The following is a 6,871-nucleotide window of genomic DNA, read 5'->3' as shown; positions in this document are numbered from 1 at the left end:
AGAGTATTCAAAGTTAAACCACCCAGTTGCGAACCCCCAAGATAAGCCACGAGAGACGAAAAATGAGGATTGCAAGAGAAAGATTGGAAGCTATCCAAACCCAACAGTGGAAATCGAACGAGTCCAACAACTGAGGGGTTTGGTGCAAGAAACTCAACGAACATTAGAACCTGAACCCAAACATATCCAGATGTCAGACACAGTGTTTCCCACACAAGTTCAACCTCACAAGAACTATAGGCCGTTAGCTATACCCAGTATCATTCGGGAAGGGAGTGAGGGTAGGACATCTAAAAGTGGACACACACCTTTCCTACTAGAGAGAATGTTTGGTGAGGGAATACCCGACCCCCTTGAGGAAGTGGAGATTACATCTTCACCATTCTCTTGTCAGGGTCCTACGTCCCACAAGATGCCATTAAATGTTGCCAAATTGATGGATTTCATGTCTTCAGAAGTTAGAACCACCATCATGTCCAAACTATATAAAGACCCCGAGCTAGTCTCAGCTCTTCGAGCCTTCCTCAATGGAGAATTACAGGCCGGATTACCACAGTTTTCACATATGAACAAACCTGACTCGGTAATGAATGATGAGGAACATTTAGCACCACCATCTGACCTAGCGGGACATGAATCTGTAATTGAAGTACCCGTTAACAAGTTGAGGCAATACTTTGAAGGTGATGAATCTAATGCTACTCTACCAATCACTACTAAAGGATTAACTGTAAAGGGGGTCCTTGACGGTGGTGCGGGGGTCAGCATGGTGACAAAGAGTTGTTGGGAGTCTATGGGGCGACCTCACCTTGAAGCCACAAGCGTAGTGGTAAAAATGGCTAATGGATCTATTGTTATGCCTATTGGAATGCTAAAGGATCTCAGAATCAAGGTCTTGGGACACAAGGTAAGGCAAACTTTCATTGTTATGGATTTTTCCAAGCATCCTATGTCATTTGAGATGATCTTAGGGCGTCCATTCATGAGGGAAGCAAAAATGGTGCATGACTGGTCCAAAAACCACGTCTACTTACAGTTCCAAGACTCTGTCATTCGAGTTGATCTTTTAAGTGGTCGAACGCATCCTCTAGGAAATAAATTCATCATTGATAATCGATCAGACACAACAATTCACTCAGCTCCATTACATTATTGTTACACGTGTAACGAAGACACGGATATTGGGGAGAACTCTCCTTATATGGATATCCTACCTGGGATGACTGAGTCGGACAATGTGGATTGGGTCCACCTAATAGCAACCATAGACACTTGGGGAAATAGGGGGACGACCTGGGTAACACCTAAGTGGGATGAAATGCCTGTACCCTTAAATATGCTACAAGCAATGCATATTGCTTCTGACAAGACTCATCCTAATGTAACGAAGAAAACATACAAGTGGGTCCCTAAAGCTTCTTTAGTGACCATAGCTAGTGCTAAAAAACAGAAGCCTTGTAAGAAACGTACCACTCGATCCAAGAAAATTAAGAAAATGTTGCGATGGATCCCTAAACGACTATTGGAAGCCCAAGGCTACTATCAAGGAAATGATCAAATCTGGGTGCCAAAACGTAGATTGTGCTCTTACCTATCACCTGACCCATGTGAGCCCAATACCGTAGCTCCAAAACAATGGGTTTCAAAGGGTGACAACATCATTTCAAACGGTATGATCTACCCAAGGAAGGGGGGAGTGTTTGTGGACATCCATTGTTCACTTGCTTCCCTCTCAACCTTTCTCCCTGACCTCTTAATCTCCGATCTTAGGGAATGTATATATAAAGCCTTATACTCACAAAAACAAGATAAAAAAGTAAAAGAGCAAGAGCCATAACACAAATCATAAAAACAAATTATGCACAAGAACACGACTCTTGTAATATTTGCACTCTAACCATCATCTATTTGCGTGTACAGATATGGCTAGTACGCTAGAGTCATCCACTCCTGCCTTGGGTGAGAGGTACCCTCGTTACTTTTCACAAATATTTCACATGGTCTTTCTAGTGCTCGCATGTGAATGGGATTTGATAGGTACGCTAGCATGTGAGAGGAATTTTGAGGAGTTAGAATGGCTGATAAGTCTCTTGACCACGTCTGATCCATACTTAGTAGAGACCAGTTCTCCCATTGCACAAGCCTACCCTTTTGACCAAGATGACTATAGGCGTCTAGTGACCTTCCTAGTAAACATGGGCACCTATGATGAAGAAGAAAATTTACACGACTACACGGATGGCACATATGGTCTCATGGATGATGACTTTGTTTATCTCGACGACGAGGATAGGGGTTTAGCCTTAGGGTTTCCCCCCAACCTCTACAATATCCTATTCCCTTGACTCTCTAGGGAGATTGCAAATAATTAGGGGGATTCCACTAATGTGCCTCCTGGAGGTATTCCTTTTGTTTCCTAGTGTGTACAGGAGCGTGTTGCTATTGGTAGGATTTGGACCTTCATGGAATCTTTATCTCAACTCACTCTTCAAATCAAGCGCGACCATCGACACAAACAAGTGTTTCTTGTCCATTAGCATTGCCCCTTATCTTTTTTGCATCTATGATTGTCAGCTTTAATTGTGATTGGTAGCCTAATATTCACCGCATTTGCTTAGTATCAAACATTTAATTCAATGTAATTTTTTGTCATAATCACTTGTCTAGGTTTAAAAATCAAGCAATCCGACAAACTAGTTTGACCAAGTTAGGTGTTAGAAATCTTCTCTTAATACCATGGGGAATGCCTTCCTAATAATTAATGGTTACTTAGGTTCTTAATCCGATTTAGGCAGCATTGTGTGAAATGTACTAGGGCTTTCTAGTGGGCTTGACCCTATTGACCTTTAGCTTAACTATTATAAAGGGAGTTTACTAGTGTGATGAGCCTCGGGAGGTGTATCAGTGTTATATGACCCCCCAAAGTTACAAAATTAAAATGTTGAAAATGAACAAACAAAAAATCAAAGTGCCACACTGTAAAATCTTAAGCTGGAAGAGAAATCTCAGCTTGATTTGGTACTTCACTCACATGTATTGCCTATGGTCCTAGAGCCCTAGAGGTTCCCAGTATGGGCGCTTTTACTTGAAAAGCAAAAAACCCAAGGCATACAAAATAAGCACACACATCAAAATTGAATCACTGTGAAAAGACTTTGGGGGGTCAAACAAAAAGTAATCAGTCAGGCGATGATTTCATGACAAATTCCTTTTATGGTAGCTTAACTACAAGGTCTTCTAGATATAGCCTCTAGTCAGCCCTCGAACATGAATACTTGGCTCTCGCGATTAAACAACTTAATTGACCACAGAAAATTAAGAAGCTTACCCATGGTATTAATATTTGATCTCTAGTGCCTTTCGACCGTCAAATTAGCGACCCCAGACTTGTTTAATTTTTTACCTTTACATCTGTTTATGCATTTGATTACATTGCAATTTAATGTTCATTGCTGACAAATTGTTTGAAATTCTTTTACCAATCAATTTGTCTACCTAAAACTGCATATGCTTTTTAATCACTTATGAGAATGCAATTACTGTGCTAATGTTGTTTGATTTTGCAGTGACTGAAGAAGGCTAAGGACATTCATCTCAAATGCTCTTCCACCTCGACGAACGAGCTTCAACTCAATAGCTTCCGAGGACGGAATCTACATCAGGAAGGGGAGCATGTTAACCCTCACGGCTCACGGACACCCCATCACCTACGACGGACATGTATTATGTATTTGGTAGAGTCAAGTACCGGGCTTGTCGGACCAATAGGAAAAGGGTAAGAGTGATCGCCGATGAGAGGCGCACTCTAACTGGAACATTCAAGGGATTAGTTGGCTAAGCATGGGCGCCCAAGTGTGAATGGGGTGAGCTCATATAAAATCCAACTAAACCTAAAATTCACTCATTCTCTCATTTGTGCAATAGAAGAGTGCTCTTGCTCCATCTCCATCTCCATCTTCTTCTTCTTCTTCACCTCCTTGTGTGTGTGTGTGTGTGTGTGTGTGTGTGTGTGTGTGTGTGAGAGAGAGAGAGAGAGAGAGAGAGAGAGAGAGAGAGAGAGAGAGAGAGAGAGAGAGAGAGCGATCGAGCATTGCGGCGGCACGACGGCGGTGAAGCGGTTGAGCGCGAAGTAGCGGCGTCTCCTTCTTCTTCGCGGCGAGGAATCCTCCACGACAGGAGCATAGAGCGGTGAGTGACTCACCATTGCCGTGTTTTGAGCTTACTAGTTAAGCTAGTTGCGTGCTTGGAGCCCCGTCTATGGCTCGCACACGGTGTAACGGCAAGTCCCTTGCTTTGACAGTGCGACAAGGAGCGCACACGCCTGCAGACCACACCCGGCTCCACACCGCCGCTCGTGCTCCCTCTGCACACACTGCCCGTGTCGCGCCGCTTGACACACACAACACACACACACACACACACACACCCGCTGTGCACACACACACACACACACACACACACACACACACACACACACACACACACACACACACACACACAACCCCATTCACCAACCTCACCCCCCCCGTCTGTGTGTCGTCCATTGCATTGTCGAAAACCGAAAAAACTAGAATATATATATATATATATATATACATTATATATACACACCACACCACCCATTCCCACGTACGCTTGCACACACACATTCACTTACATATATACACACATTTACACATATACACACACCCATACATACACACGCACACACGCATAAAAGCACGCACTACACATACCATATTATAAAAAAAATACAAAAAAGAAGGAAAAACGGCCATCGACATCGACAAAAAAAAGGAGAACACCCAAAGCACGCGCCGCCAACAACAAAAAGAAGAAATGTGCCGAAGGTATGCCCCGGCCGACCCCGAAAAGATATACGCACTACACCGACGCACCGGCAACACACCATTCGCCGACATCACGCAACCACGACGCCATTTTCAGTAATTTGTAGGTTATGTTCATCATTTCTTCAATTTTCACCCAAGCCTTGTAAAATTCCCCAATTTGTAAATTCCCTTTCTCTAGGTGATGGTCATAAAGGCCCACCTAGAGATTCTCATTTTTAAAAAAAAGCCTCCCAAAACAAAGCAAGAGTCAACCACACCGGGCCCACCACTTGCTTTGTCTCCCCAATTAGCTTACCCTAATCAAATCGGGATTACGCTAATCCAAGCAGCCAACACCTATAAATCGGCACTGAGAGGTCACTATCAGGGGGGGGGGGGGGGGGGGGGGGGGGAGTTCATGAGAGGTCAGCACTTGGTAGAGTGTAGTGGGAAGAATTGACACTATTGGCACGGGCAGGGGGGTTGTGTGATGGTTTGCCTTGGTAATTGCACCATGCAAAGGGAGCCACGTCCACCTCTCGAATCCAATGGTCGATGCACACACACATACACGCTCTTGGTAGAAAGCTTCACAATCATTGAGTCGTCTTAGAGAACGCACCAAGTAGTTGCACCATCTTTTCTCACTACCTCTCTATCACCACGGTGTGCCGCCTCGCTGGAAGGAAGTTCATTGTAAATACTGCAGAAATAACTCTCTCTCACACCCCCGAGGGTTTTCATCATTTGGTCAATCTCTGTGTGTGTGTGTGTGTGTGTGTGTGTGTGTGTGTGTGTGTGTGTGTGTGTGTGTGTAAGTTTGCGGTGTTCATATCATCATGGTCTACGTTCTAGCCGCTCAAAGCTAGGTGGAGCCCCCTGTTCGCTTTACTGGCTCGAGGCGCGCCATTCGGCCCCGGTGTTTTAGAGGCCGTCGGGGTTCACTTTGCTCCCGTCATTTGGTTCCCCCACTGAGGAGGGCTTCTAAGAAACCTTCGGTTTACAATGCTGAAAGTGACGCACGTCATCGATGATGGACGAATGGCTGAAGGAATTTTCTAACTGGAGGACAGAAGAGGAGGAGACTAAGGAGGCACTAGCCACCTTCATTGAAGTACTACTGCCAGGTTGCAGTGTCGTCAGTATTCAAGAGTTAAATTCTCCATCTCGTGTTGCTCATTCTAACCACAAGTTTGAGCATCATGTGGGAGGTCTATGAAGTGCCATCACTGCTGTCAATCACAGCATTCTGTCAATGAGTGCCGACAGAGGGAGTGAAGAAAAAACGATGAGTTTTACTTTTGAAAACTGCATCACTCTCACGACAGTCAGATTTTCTATAGCACCAAGTGTTTTCTCTCTAATGCTTCGAGAAGAAACTACATCAACCACAAAGTCTAAGTCCGCAAGCCTAAAGAATTTGGTGGACACAAGTGGGCCTACACTCTCTCTAGGCCTGGAGAGTTCACATGAAGTTCGACCACCCAAGCGCCGTCGCCGCATGAAGAATGGAAAGCCGATTGAGGTAGACTCTTCTCGCCCAGTCTATTTTTAACCTAATGTGGAGGATTGTGCGGACTACTACAAGAGGTAGGAGCATGTGGTGAAGGTTTCACCTCGTCAACACCTGAGGTACGCAACCCTAATAGTCAAGGTCCTTGTCCTACACCCGACATGGATAATAACAATAGGCTAGAAGTATTTCCTTTCCGTTTCTTACAACACATGAATGTAAACGTGTATATTGGTAGGAAGATATTCTACCAGCAAAAGATTGTTTTCTTATTCAGAGCCGAGATGCTTGATGAAATCTTGAGATCTCCACGCCCCATCATCTTGCCCCTCCTGGATTCCTACCACTCTTTTGATGTAAGCATCTTTATTCTGTTTTAGCTTTATGATCCATTCTCTATCCTGTTTTAACCTATCCACCCAACCCTGTAAAAAGCCGCTATGAGCCGCTACTGTCATTAATCGGAAAAAAAAGGAAAAAAAGTTTGTAATTTCCTGATTTACTACCATGGCAAGTGTTTCTTTCC

The sequence above is a fragment of the Adiantum capillus-veneris genome, chromosome 8, assembly GCF_014529385.1.
Source record: "Adiantum capillus-veneris isolate H3 chromosome 8, ASM1452938v2, whole genome shotgun sequence".
Taxonomy (NCBI): Eukaryota; Viridiplantae; Streptophyta; class Polypodiopsida; order Polypodiales; family Pteridaceae; genus Adiantum; species Adiantum capillus-veneris.
This window is presented reverse-complemented; position numbering follows the sequence as displayed.